This window comes from Lactuca virosa, chromosome 3 (genome assembly GCF_052849685.1).
Source record: "Lactuca virosa cultivar CGN04683 chromosome 3, Lactuca_virosa_CGN04683_v6, whole genome shotgun sequence".
NCBI classification, from domain to species: Eukaryota; Viridiplantae; Streptophyta; class Magnoliopsida; order Asterales; family Asteraceae; genus Lactuca; species Lactuca virosa.
In genome coordinates, this window is record NC_136428.1 from 47,649,342 (window position 1) to 47,664,008 (window position 14,667).

The window sequence follows — 14,667 nt, forward strand, 5'->3', positions numbered from 1 at the left end:
CATAGTCTTTCTTCTCACTGGCTTCTATGGCGGTCTCAAAGGCTTTATAGATGGTGTTCATATCTGTTTGGATCTGGGTCAGATAAGTTTCACATAAAGTCAAATCAAAATTATTATCAGAGATCATGGATTTTGCCTGCTGAACAATGCTTCGACCTGGTGGATCGTTAGTGGCCATGTAGCAGTAGTGAGGTTCAACAACATTTTCTTCATCTTCGGATCCAGAAGACCAATAACCTTCATCACATTCAACTGTTTGTCTTGCCATCAAACACATGTTTCATCCAGTTACTACATCATCATCATCTCCGGATGACCGGTATCCTTCGACATCTCTTGGAACAGTAGTAACAAATGCTTTCTCACTTTCAGCCATTTCTTGTGCTTTGCGGACATAATAAGCTGAGTCTTTGATTTTTGGTTTTTGTGGAGCATCAGCTAGACAATCTTTGGCAAAATGGTTTGCATGAGCACATTTATGACACAAGATCTTTGATTTTTCTGAGTTGGAATTTTTAGAAGATTCCGGGGCTGAGTTTGGTTTAGTGAGGTTAGGCTTGTATGCAGGAGGATTTTCGGAGGTGTGTTTTGGTTCCGAAGCAGAATATGGTTGTGGATGGTTTTGGTGAGGAGCGTTGAATCTGTTTTGGTATGGTTTGTAAGAAGAATTGAAAGGTCGTTTGTATTTCATGGAGAGTAAGTCAAATTCTTGTTGGAAACGGAGTTTAGAATCCAAGGTTTCGGAATCATCGTCAGGATAGATGTGTGTGGGTAAAGAAGTTAAGGATGACTGAGTTAATGAAACAGTGGGTTTGTAAGGTTCCAGTGCAGGTGGATTCGGAATGGTTGATTCAAAAGAACTGACTAGAGCAAGTGGTCCTCCGGAAAGTTCTCTTATGGTTTGAGCAACGTTTGATTCATGTCCTTGAAGCTCGTCAAAAAGTTGATAGAGTTTCAATTTTTTTAAGGAACCATTACTTTGAAGACAAGACTTTACATTTCCCCATCCTTTACCAAGACTGTTAATGAACTTGAGAATGTACTCGAGAGGAGTTCGAATAATCCCATGAGCAGTCATGTTGTTGACAACGATTCGATATCGGTTGGAGGCTGAGGCTACAGATTCACCTGGAGTAGTAGTGAAGGTGTCAAAGTTATTGACAAAGGAGGTGAGGCGTTTGTCCTTCATATTTTCGGAACCTTCAATCAGATCCTGAAGAGTGTCCCAAATTTCTTTGGCTGATTTGCATAGCTTAATGTGCTCAAAGAGTGATGGAGGAACACCAAACACCATTTCAGAGAAGGCGACTTGATCAGCATGCAGTTTCTCAATATCATCAGCAGTTAGAGGGGCTGGACGAACTTCATCTTCTCGCATGAGTTGAGCAGCTGCATCTCTTACAACTGTTCTTATAGGAACATGAGGGCCTTCTTTGACGGATATCCAGATTTGTTCACCTTTCTCTTTGGCTAGTAAAAACCTATCCATTCTAACTTTCCAATGATCATATTCTTCCACAACTAGCAATGGGGCACGTGTAGGGCCACCCACGCTATTTGCGATTTGCATTGAAATCATTTGTTAAGGATTTGAAGCAACCATTGAAGTCAAGATATCTTCAAGCTTAAGTGGTATATAGAAGAACTTTTATCCTTAACACAGAAATGGTTGAAATACCAAGGTAAATTCTAACCAACTATAATCTGATCTTATGGATTCAAAGGACAACCACTCGAGCTCTGATACCAATTGTGAGAACAAGATCTTTGCGCAGGGACAAGGTTTGAGAACTCAAACCTTGAGTGAATGCTTGATATCAATGTCTGCTTAATAATGGATGTTTAAGTCGAGACTGGAAAGGCCAGTCAAGTCTTAGATAATCAATTCAACAAAATGATCAAGACATTAATTGAGAACAAGTAAATAGTGATCAAGGTAAAGTTAATAAATGAGGAACAAGAAGAATGTTTTAAATATGATAAGAGTAAATGCCAAAAGTGAGAGAAAGATCCGTTTTTGACTTGTATTGAATGCTCCTATTTAAAGGAGAGAATGTTACAGTGAATTAACCCAAGTGTTTACAAAGGACCGGACAAAAGATACAAGTCTGACATTCTGATTGTCCTAAATCAACTTTAGACTAAGTCCTATGAAACGTTACATCAAAATACAAGACAAAAGTAATAAATCCATAAGAGACAAAGTAACTTCATTCCGGACAAGTAATGTTCCGGAGAAGAAAGTTTGATTCCGGATCAGCATGCATTCCAGACTTCAGGATCAGCTCCGGAATGCGTTCCTCTTCAAAATACCTCACTCCTTTTCTTCAGCTCCGGACAGGTTCCGGATCACATCTTCCTTCTGAACCAACAGCCTTCGGAATATGTACTTAGGATTGCTAGAGGTTCACTTTCAGGTTCCAACACAGCCCCGCCCAGCGCCTCCGGGAGGCCTTGCCCAGCTCCTTGCTAGTTGGGCCTGAATTGGGCTGACCCAAGGCCTGCCCCAATTCCCCTTGACCTAATTGTCCACTATAAATAGAATAGTGCCTCCTCCATGAGGGGGGACCTCTCCTGGACCTTTCCCTAGAATCTCCCCCCATGGCTCAGCCGCTACTATACTCCGGCCGGGTGGCTCAGCCGCCACCCGCCGCCGTCAGCCACCATACACCACCACCAGCACCAAGATGGTTCTCTCCAGCTATGGAGAACCATCTTAGATCTATCAGATGATCTAACTTGATCGTCGGAGTCCGCTCCCGGGGCACAGTCCCTGGGGCGGCTCTAACGACTTTGCATTGTGATGTCCAGATCTCCGCCGCAGCAGAAGACCAGAAGACGCGCCGGAGGTCGATGTCGCATCATTTGGCGCCATCCCGGACTTGAACAAGCAGCCATCACCTTGTTCTTCCTAGATCTGTCAGATCTGTTGAGTTCCACATCAGGTTTTCTTAGATCTATTCATTCTTATCCCTCATTTGATCAGATCCGTTTGGTTCTTGTCAAAATCTCTTCAAATCTGTTTTACCATTGTTTAGATCTTAAGATCTATTTCATTTTCAGTTCAGATTTCTTGAGGTATTTTTCGTTTTTTAGCTCAGATCTCTAGTTCTGAAAGTTTTTGTTCACTTAATCATCTCTCAAGTTTAAAAACACCAACTCATACCCGTTTTAATTATATTTTCGGGGAGAGAAGAGGTTCTCAGGAGCCCTCTTCCTTTTTTATTCATATTTTGGTGTTTTATAGAACCAACTTGAGAGCTGAAGAATTTTTTGGTGGATATTTACTTTGTTTTCAGTTTATGTTGCAAAGAAATCACCTTCAGTCTATGATTTTCTTTGCAAGGCTTCTTTGAAGTTGTTTACTTGGTGTTTCTTTTCAAAAACTTAGAGAAAGAAAACGAGAAATTTTCAGATTTGTTCCTTGTTCATGTTCTTGTTGAACAAGTTGAAAAGAGCGAAAATTTATCAGATCTTTTTTCTCTTTCATCTTTCAATGTCTTGTTGAGAAAGCTGAGGGGAAAAGAAAGTTTTATGAGAAGAAAACCTAATTAGATCACGTTTTCTGTTTATATATTGGGGTTTTTCAGCAAGATTTGAGAAAAAAAAACTTTTGTTGCTTATTTAGTGTCTTTTATTTTTTTTAGAAGTTTGAGAGAAGAAAAGGAGAAGAAGTTTTATGGGTTTTTACACCACTTTTAGATCACATATTTTCAGAAAATCCTTCACTTCTGATTGTTTAAGAAGCTTGAGAAGAAATAAGTTTTTATGAGTTTTTTACCTTTTTCTTTGTTCATATTTCATCAGAAAATCCTTTTTAGTCAAGATTTTCTATGTTAATATCCATTCCATTTACAGTTGTTTGTACACCCAGCTATATTTCTTGTACATACAGCTATGCATATTGTCCATTTCATAAAACTCATAACAACGTTTATCCCGTTTATGAAAAACCATCAGATTATATTTTGCCATTTTTACCTCAAAATTACACATACCCACTATTTATTTATTTTTAACACACTTCAAAGTTACCCCACATTTTAGTTACCATTTCAATAAATTGTTTTCAAAAAGAAAAGAGGTAGAAAAGGAGTTCTACAAGAAGAAATAATCTGTAAAAAAAAGAGAGAAAAGTATATTCAATAACACAAAGAGAAAATCAAATACAACATACAACTGTTGTTGTCGTTTCATAGCTGATAAAAAAAAGACAGAAAGTGACTTGTACAAGAGCAAAAGCAATAGCAGCATTCACACAGAGGAAAATCTTTACAACATACAAACATGAGCTTTCACTCCTATGTTTGTATAAGCCTACAAATGACAAAACAAAAAAAAGGAGAGGGGGTATGGGTGTATACAGTGTACACCATACAAAAACTCGTGCAGGACCCACCTGGTCCAATCCCACACATACAAAAGCTGCACAAAGCCAAAGGACCAAAGTCGACCCCACAAATTTTAATGGTCAACCGCAACTAGTTTGACGTTCTCATCAAAAAAAATGGGGGAGGGAGAAGAGTAGTACATTACTACTACTACTCGTGACGCGTTTCGAAATAGCCATCAGTAACTGCGCTGCGCGGTCATCAGCAGCCGTGTTGACCAATCCCGGGAAGTCCCGCTAATCAACTCTCACATTCATGTTGACCGACCCCGCTAGCCTTACTGCCCAACTCTTAGTAGTCGCACAGCTCAACCTTTAGCAGCGACACGACCTAGCTCAGTAGCTGCAAAGCCCAACCATCAGCAGCTACTTTGTCTAACTCCCAGCAGTCGCGCTGCTTAGCTCTTGCCAGCCATGCTACCCAGTTTTATTAGTACTTGGGTTGCTTAGCTCTTTCCAGCAGCTATGTATCTCAACTTTCCCTTTCTTCGCCTCCTCTAAGAAAAAAAGGGGGGGGGGGAAGGGTTAGTACGACACTATGTAGAAGTGATTTTCATTCCGAAGGGGCAGAGTTAAGGTACATAAAGAACTGACACCATGATGATAGTGCACTCCCGAGGTGACATTAATATTCTGAGTCGGAAGATCAGCCCCGTCATTCAACCCTCGGTAGTCTCGTTGCCCAGCTTTCAGCGGTCGTGCTGCTCATCTATCGCTAGCAGCTCGATGCTCAGTTCTCAGCAGCCCTAATGACCAGCCCTCGACGGCGGTCTCTCTACGTACCACTTGACGGTAGCTACACTATCCAGTTCTAAGTAGCATCCCTGCATAGCCCTCGACAAAACAGTCAAGACACTGAGACATCAATTATTAGTATGACTAGCAATGCAGCAAAGCATCAGGTACCATTCCACTTTAACCCAACTGATCACACGAGCTAGACGCATAGATTGTGGGGTGCTACGCCCAATCATGCAAGGTTCAGTACCCTCGCCTCGAGTCGCCTGGCTTTTCAGCCCGACTCCATTATAGCGGCAAGCTCCGCATGCGAGGTTCAGTACCCTCGCCTCGAGTCGCCTGGCTTCTCAGCCCGACTCCATTATAGCGGCAAGCTCCGCATGCGAGGTTCAGTACCCTCATCTCGAGTCGCCTGGCTTTTCAGCCCAACTCCATTATAGCGGCAAGCTCCGCATGAGAGGTTCAGTACCCTCGTCTCGAGTCGCCTGACTTTTCAGCCCGACTCCATTATAGCGGTAAGCTCCGCATGCGAGGTTCAGTACCCTCGTCTCGAGTCGCCTGGCTTTTCAGCTCGACTCCATTATAGCGGCAAGCTCCGCATGCGAGGTTCAGTACCCTCGCCACGAGTCGCCTGGCTTCTCAGCCCGACTCCATTATAGCGGCAAGCTCCGCATGCAAGGTTCAGTACCCTCGCCTCGAGTCGCCTGGCATTTCAGCCCGACTCCATTATAGCGGCAAGCTCCGTATGCGAGGTTCAGTACCCTCGCCTCGATTCGCCTGGCTTCTCAGCGCGACTCCATTATAGAGGCAAGCTCCGCATGTGGGGTTCAGTACCTTTGCCTCGAGTCGCCTGGCTTCTCAGCCCGACTCCATTATAGCAACGTGCTCCGACCATTCCACACGATGCTCTTCCGCGTGATTTATCTACGATCGCTAGCAGCCAAGCCCAATCCATCCCACGTGATGCTCTTCCGCGTGATCTATCTACGATCGTTAGCAGCCAAACCCGATCTGTTACACGCGATGCTTTCCCGCATGACATCTCCATGTTCGCTGGCTGCTAAGCCCGAGGTATTCTCCTAAGCCGTGCATCGTCGCGCACCATAAGTTGCGCATCACAAGCTTATTCCACACCATGATCTTGGCGCTTCCTCTCTCACAGTCATCATGGTTCTCTTGTGCTCGGACGATCGATGAAGTGTTATCTACATTACATCATGCTATAGTGAGGATACTCTCCAGCAAGAAGGCCATCCCGACAGTGGCCATGCTACCTACGACCCCACAACATCTCAGTTTCCTGGCTCTCGGAAACGGTCTTGCTGCGTAACCCGACCTGTAGCCTCACCGCGTACCCCACAGCATCTCCGTTTCCTGGCTCTCGGAAATTGTCTCGTTGTGCAACCTTACATGTAGCCTCGCCGTGTACCCCACAGCATCTCTGTTTCCTGGCTCTCGGAAATGGTCTCGCTGTGCAACCCTACCTGTAGCCTCGCCGCGCACCCCACATCACCTCTGTTTCCCGGCTCTCGGAAACAGTCTTGCTATGCAACCCCAACCTATAGCCTCACTGCCTATCCCTCAACAATTCTGTTGTCTGGCTATCGACAATAGTCTCGCTATGTGACCGTCGCTAGCAACCTAATCGCACAGCTCTTGGAATCTCTTCCACTTATATTATGGTCAACAACCTTACGGTTTATTGGTTTGACAACATAGTCTGACACAGCTACCTACGCTACCCACATCAGACTAGGGGAATCCAGCTAGGTGTAGCCCGAGCAAGAAAGACCCTCAAGACGGTTATTAATGCAGACTATGTAGATGGTTACTGGTGACATCCCATCTCGCACGGCTACCACAACAATCACGTCGGATAACAGTCTCAGAGACTATATGACAAGGTTACGCTTCTTAGCTACCCCGACCCGACATTTTATCGACATCAGTGTCGCGTAACACTCCTTAGCAGCCTCGGTCCGCATGATCGCAACAATCGTTACGTTGCATCGCACCGATCGGCTCGCACTCCTCTCAATGAAGGAGTATCACGTCATCTCAAGCTACATAAGCAATGTCTGGCTCTTCGCACAACCCCACGACCCTCGTGGGTGAGGTTCGGTCGTTCTCTCTATTATTTAAATGTATTGGTGCTTTATCTAGTCTAATCCGATTGTCAGCAACCCAATTGCATCAGACTAGGGGGACTTGACGACGCACATTTTATATGACTAGTTCCAGTCCGATGTCATTGGCCGCGTACCAATAACACCAGACTGGGGGGACTTGATGATATATGGTCCATTGGCATGGCCTAGATTGCTCTAGCGCGCCAGCCTGGCCTGGCGTGCTCCTGCCAGCCCTGCCTAGCGTTCCGTTGCCGGGGACTCCCTTGCCAGCCCTGTTGGGGACTCTCCTGCCGGCCCGGCCAGGCGCTCGCTCGCCTGGCGCTCCCCTGCCATCCTTTCCTGGTGCGCGCCCGCCAGCCTTGCCTGGGGCGTGTAACACCCCAAATTTCAATTGTTCAATGAAGGGCCAAAAGTGTATGATAAAACTATTAATAACTTTGTGATCACCGACGATGTTATTTCGGCCATTCGGGACTATTTAGGTGCTCACAATGTCGTTTTTCGGTTTAAGGCTAGCACGCGAAATTTTCGGGTGGAATGATGTAGTCTCCGAATTGGACGAAGTTCACACATTGTATGTATATGCTAAAACAATAAATCACTTCGTGATCACCAACGATGTTATTTCGGCCATTCGGGACTGTTTAGGAACTCAAAATGTCGTTTTTCGATTTGGGCTGGCGCACGAACTTTTCTGGTGGAATGATGCAGTCTCCGAATTGGATGAAGTTCGCACGTTGTATGCATCTGATAAACAACTAAATCACTTCGTGAACAACGACGATGTTATTTCGGCCATTCGGGACTGTTTAGGGGATCAAAATGTCGTTTTTCGGTTTTAGGCTGGCGCGCGAACTTTTCGGGTGGAATGATGCAGTTTCCGAATTAGACGAAGTTCGCACATAGTATATATATGCTAAAACTATAAATCACTTTGTGATCACCGAGGATGTTATTTCGGCCATTCGGGATTGTTTAAGGCTCAAAATGTCGTTTTTCGGTTTTTGGCTGGCGCTCGAACTTTTTAGGTGGAATAATGCAGTCTACGAATCGGAGTAAATTCGCACATTGTATATATATGATAAAACTATAAATCACTTCGTGATCTCCGAAGATGTTATTTTGGCCATTTGGGACTCTTTAGGGGCTCAAAATGTCGTTTTTCGGTTTTGTGCTGGCGAGCGAACTTTTCGGGTGGAATGATATAGTCTTCGAATAGGACGAAGTTCGCACATTGAAGGTATATGATAAAATTATTGATCACTTCGTGATCACGACGACGTTATTTCGGCCATTCGGGACTGTTTAGGGGCTCAAAATGTAGTTTTTCGGTTTTAGGCTGGCGCGCAAGCTTTTCGGGTGGAATGATACAGTCTCCAAATTGGACGAAGTTCGCACATTGTACGTATATGCTAAAACTATAAAACACCTCGTGAACACCGACGATGTTATTTCGGCCATTCAGAACAGTTTAGGGGCTCAAAATGTCGTTTTTCGGTTTTTAGCTGGCGCAAGAACTTTTTGGGTGGAATGATGCAGTCTCCGAAAAGGACGAAATTCGCACATTGTATGTATATGATAACACTATTAATAACTTTGTGATCACCGACGATGTTATTTCGGCCATTCGGAACTGTTTAGGTGCTCAAAATGTCGTTTTTCGGTTTAAGGCTGGCACGCGAAATTTTCGGGTGGAATGATGCAGTCTCCGAATTGGAAAAAGTTCGCACGTTGTATGTATATGCTAAAACAATAAATCACTTCGTGATCACCGACGATGTTATTTCGGCCATTCGAGACTGTTTAGGAACTCAAAATGTCGTTTTTCGGTTTTGGGCAGGCGCACGAACTTTACTGGTGTAATGATGCAGTCTCCGAATTGGACGAAATTCGCACGCCGTATGTATCTGATAAGATTGTAAATCACTTCGTGATCACCGACGATGTTATTTCGGCCATTTCGGACTGTTTTGGAGCTCAAAATGTCGTTTTTCAGTTTTAGGCTGGCGCGCGAACTTTTCTGGTGTAATGATGCAGTCTCCGAATTGGACGAAATTCACACGTCGTATGTATATGATAAAACTATAAATCACGTTGTGATCACCGACGAGGTTATTTCGGCCATTCGGGATTGTTTAGGGGCTCAAAATGTCGTTTTTCAGCTTTGGGCTTGCTCTCGAACTTTTTCAGGTGGAATGATGCAGTCTTCGAATTACACGAAATTCGCACATTTTATGTATATTCTTAAACTATAATTCACTTTGTGATCATCGAGGATGTTATTTCGGCCATTCGGGACTGTTTAGGGCTCAAAATGTCGTTTTTCGGTTTTTGGCTGGCGCACAACTTTTCGGGTGGAATGATGCAGTCCTCGAATTAGACAAAGTTCGCACATTGTATGTATATGATAAAACTATTAATCACTTTGTGATAGCCGACAATGTTATTTCGACCATTCGGGGCTGTTTAGGGGCTCAAAATGTCGTTCTTTTGGTTTCGGGCTGGCGCGAACTTTTCGGTAAGAATGATGCAGTCTCCGAATAGGACGAAATTCGCACATTGTGTGTGTATGAAAAAACTATAAATTACTTTGTGATCACTGAGCCTGTTATTTCGGCCATTCGGGACTGTTTAGGGGCTCAAAATGTCGTTTTTCGGTTTTAGGCTGGCACACGAACTTTTCGGGTGGAATGATGCAATCTCGGATATTGACGAAGTTCGCACATTGTATGTATATGCTAAAACAATAAATCACTTTGTGATCACCGACGATGTTATTTCGGCCATTCGGGATTGTTAAAGGGCTCGAAATGTTGTTTTCCGGTCTTGGGCTAGCGCGAACTTTTCCGGTGGAATGATACAGTCTCCGAATTTGACGAAATTGGCTCATTGTATGTATATAATAAAACTATAAATCACTTTGTGATCACCACCGATGTTATTTCGGCCATTCGGGTCTGTTTAGGGGCTCAAAATGTCGTTTTTTAGTTTTTGGCTGACGCACGAACTTTTCGGGTGGAATGATGCAGTCTATGAATCGGAGGAAATTCGTCCATTGTATGTATATGATAAAACGATAAATCACTTCGTGATCACCGATGATGTTATTTCGGCAATTCGGGACTGTTTATGGGCTCAAAATGTCGTTTTTCGGTTTTGGGCTAGCGCACGAAATTTGCGGGTGGAATGATGCAGTCTCCGAATTTCACGAGATTTGCACATTGTTAGAATATGGCAAAACTATTAATCACATTGTGATCACCGACGATGTTATTTCGGCCATTCGGGACTGTTTAGGGGCTCAAAATGTCGTTTTTCGGTTTAGGGGTGGCGCGCGAACATTTCTGGTGGAATGATGCAGTCTCCGAATTAGACGAAGTTCGCACATTGTATGTTTATGATAAAACTATAAATCACTTTGTGATCAGCGACGATGTTATTTCAGCCATTCGGGACTGTTTAGGGGCTCAAAATGTCGTTTTTCGGATTTGGGTTGGCGCGCAAACATTTCTGGTGGAATGATGCAGTCTCCGAATTGGACGAAATTCGTTGATAGTATGTATATGCTAAAACTATGAATCACTTTGTGATGACCGACAATGTTATTTGAGCCATTCGGGACTGTTTAGGGGCTCAAAATATCGTTTCTCGGTTTAAGGTTGGCGCTCGAACTTTTCGGGTGGAATGATGTAGTCTCCGAATTGGACGAAATTCGCTGATAGTATGCATATGCTAAAACTATAAATCACTTCGTGATCACCGACGATGTTATTTCGGTCATTCGGGACTGTTTCGGGGCTCAAAATGTCATTTTTCGGTTTCGGGCTGACGCGCGAACTTTTCGGTTGGAATGATGCAGTCTCCGAATTTGTGGAAATTCTCACATTTTATGTATATGATACAACTATAAATCACTTTCTGATCACCGACAATGTTATTTCGGCCATTCGGGACTGTTTAGGGGCTCAGAATGTCGTTTTTCCGTTATGGGCTGGCGCGCGAACTTTTCGGGTGGAATGATGCATACTCCGAATTGCACGAAATTCGCACATTGTATGTATATGAAAAAACTATAAATCACTCTGTGATCACCGACGATGTTATTTCGGCCATTCGGGACTGTTTAGGGGCTCAAAATGTCGTTTTTTGGTTTTAAGCTGGCGCGCGAACTTTTCGGGTGGAATGATGCAGTCTCCGAATTGGACGAAGTTCGAACATTGTATGTATATGCTAATACTATAAATCACTTCGTGATCACCGACGATGTTATTTCGGCCATTTCGGACTGTTTTGGAGCTCAAAATGTCGTTTTTCAGTTTTAGGCTGGCGCGCGAACTTTTCTTGTGTAATGATGCAATCTCCGAATTGGACGAAATTCACACGTCGTATGTATATGATAAAACTATAAATCACGTTGTGATCACCGACGAGGTTATTTCGGCCATTCGGGATTGTTTAGGGGCTCAAAATGTCGTTTTTCGGTTTTGGGCTTGCGCTCGAACTTTTTCAGGTAGAATGATGCAGTCTCCGAATTACACGAAATTCGCACATTTTATGTATATTCTTAAACTATAAATCACTTCGTGATCACCGAGGATGTTATTTCGGCCATTCGGGACTGTTTAGGGCTCAAAATGTCGTTTTTCGGTTTTTGGCTGGCGCACAACTTTTCGGGTGGAATGATGCAGTCTCCGAATTAGACAAAGTTCGCACATTGTATGTATATGATAAAATTATTAATCACTTTGTGATAGCCGACAATGTTATTTCGGCCATTCGCGTCTGTTTAGGGGCTCAAAATGTCGTTTTTTTGGTTTCGGGCTGGCGCGCGAACTTTTCGGGTAGAATGATGCAGTCTCCGAATAGGACGAAATTCGCACATTGTGTGTATATGAAAAAACTATGAATTACTTTGTATTCACCGACCCTGTTATTTCGGCCATTCGGGACTATTTAGGGCTCAAAATGTCGTTTTTCGTTTTTAGGCTGGCGCGCGAACTTTTCGGGTGGAATGATGCAATCTCCGATATGGACGAAGTTCGCACATTGTATGTATATGCTAAAACAATAAATCACTTCGTGATCACCGACGATGTTATTTCGGCCATTCGGGATTATTAAAGGGCTCGAAATGTTGTTTTTCGGTCTTGGGCTGGCGCGAACTTTTCGGGTGGAATGATACAGTCTCCGAATTGGACGAAATTGGCTCATTGTATGTATATAATAAAACTATAAATCACTTTGTGATCACCACCGATGTTATTTCGGCCATTCGGGTCTGTTTAGGGGCTCAAAATGTCGTTTTTCAGTTTTTGGCTGACGCGCGAACTTTTCGGGTGGAATGATGCAGTCTATGAATCGGAGGAAATTCGTCCATTGTATGTATATGATAAAACGATAAATCACTTCGTGATCACCGACGATGTTATTTCGGCCATTCGGGACTGTTTATGGGCTCAAAATTTCGTTTTTCGGTTTTGGGCTAGCGCACGAAATTTGCGGGTGAAATGATGCAGTCTCCGAATTTCACGAAATTTACACATTGTATGAATATGACAAAACTATTAATTACATTGTGATCACCGACGATGTTATTTCGGCCATTCGGGACTTTTTAGGGGCTCAAAATGTCGTTTTTCGGTTTGGGGCTGGCGCACGAACATTTCTGGTGGAATGATGCAGTCTCCGAATTAGACGAAGTTCGCACATTGTATGTGTATGATAAAACTATAAATCACTTTGTGATCACCGACGATGTTATTTCGGCCATTCGAGACTGTTTAGGGGCTCAAAATGTCGTTTTTCGGTTTTGGGTTGGCGCGCGTACTTATCAGGTGGAATGATGCAGTCTCCGACTTTGACGAAATTCGATGATAGTATGTATATGCTAAAACTATGAATCACTTTGTGATGACCGACAATGTTATTTCAGCCATTCGGGACTGTTTAGGGGCTCAAAATATCGTTTTTCGGTTTAAGGCTGGCGCGCGAATTTTTCGGGTGGAATGACGCAGTCTCCGAATTGGACGAAATTCGCTGATAGTATGTATGTGCTAAAACTATAAATCACTTCGTGATCACCGACGATGTTATTTCGGCCATTCGGGACTGTTTCGGGGCTCAAAATGTCGTTTTTCTATTTCGGGCTGACGCGCAAACTTTTCGGTTGGAATGATGCAGTCTCCGAATTTGAGGAAATTCTCACATTTTATGTATATGATACAACTATAAATCACTTTCTGATCACCGACAACGTTATTTTGGCCATTCGGGACTGTTTAGGGGCTCAGAATGTCGTTTTTCGGTTTTGGGTTGGCGAGCGAACTTTTCGGGTGGAATGATGCAGACTCCGAATTGCATGAAATTCGCACATTGTACGTATATTACAAAACTATAAATCACTTGGTGCTCACCGACGATGTTATTTCGGCCATTCGGGACTGTTTAGGGGCTCAGGTGGAATGAGCTGGCGCGCGAACTTTTCAGGTGGAATGATGCATTCTCCGAATTGCACGAAATTCGCACATTGTATGTATATGAAAAAACTATAAATCACTTTGTGATCACCGACGATGTTATTTCGGCCATTCGGGACTGTTTAGGGGCTCAAAATGTCGTTTTTCGGTTTTAGGCTGGCGCGCGAACTTTTCAGGTGGAATGATGCAGTTTCCGAATTAGACGAAGTTCGCACATAGTATATATATGCTAAAACTATAAATCACTTTGTGATCACCGAGGATGTTATTTCGGCCATTCGGGATTGTTTAAGGCTCAAAATGTCGTTTTTCGGTTTTTGGCTGGCGCTCGAACTTTTTAGGCGGAATAATGCAGTCTACGAATCGGAGTAAATTCGCACATTGTATATATATGATAAAACTATAAATCACTTCGTGATCTCCGAAGATGTTATTTTGGCCATTTGGGACTCTTTAGGGGCTCAAAATGTCGTTTTTCGGTTTTGTGCTGGCAAGCGAACTTTTCGGGTGGAATGATATAGTCTCCGAATAGGACGAAGTTCGCACATTGAAGGTATATGATAAAATTATTGATCACTTCGTGATCACGACGACGTTATTTCGGTCATTCGGGACTGTTTAGGGGCTCAAAATGTAGTTTTTCGGTTTTAGGCTGGCGCGCAAGCTTTTCGGGTGGAATGATACAGTCTCCAAATTGGACGAAGTTCGCACATTGTACGTATATGCTAAAACTATAAAACACCTCGTGAACACCGACGATGTTATTTCGGCCATTCAGAACAGTTTAGGGGCTCAAAATGTCGTTTTTCGGTTTTTAGCTGGCGCAAGAACTTTTCGGGTGGAATGATGCAGTCTCCGAAAAGGACGAAATTCGCACATTGTATGTATATGATAACACTATTAATAACTTTGTGATCACCGACGATGTTATTTC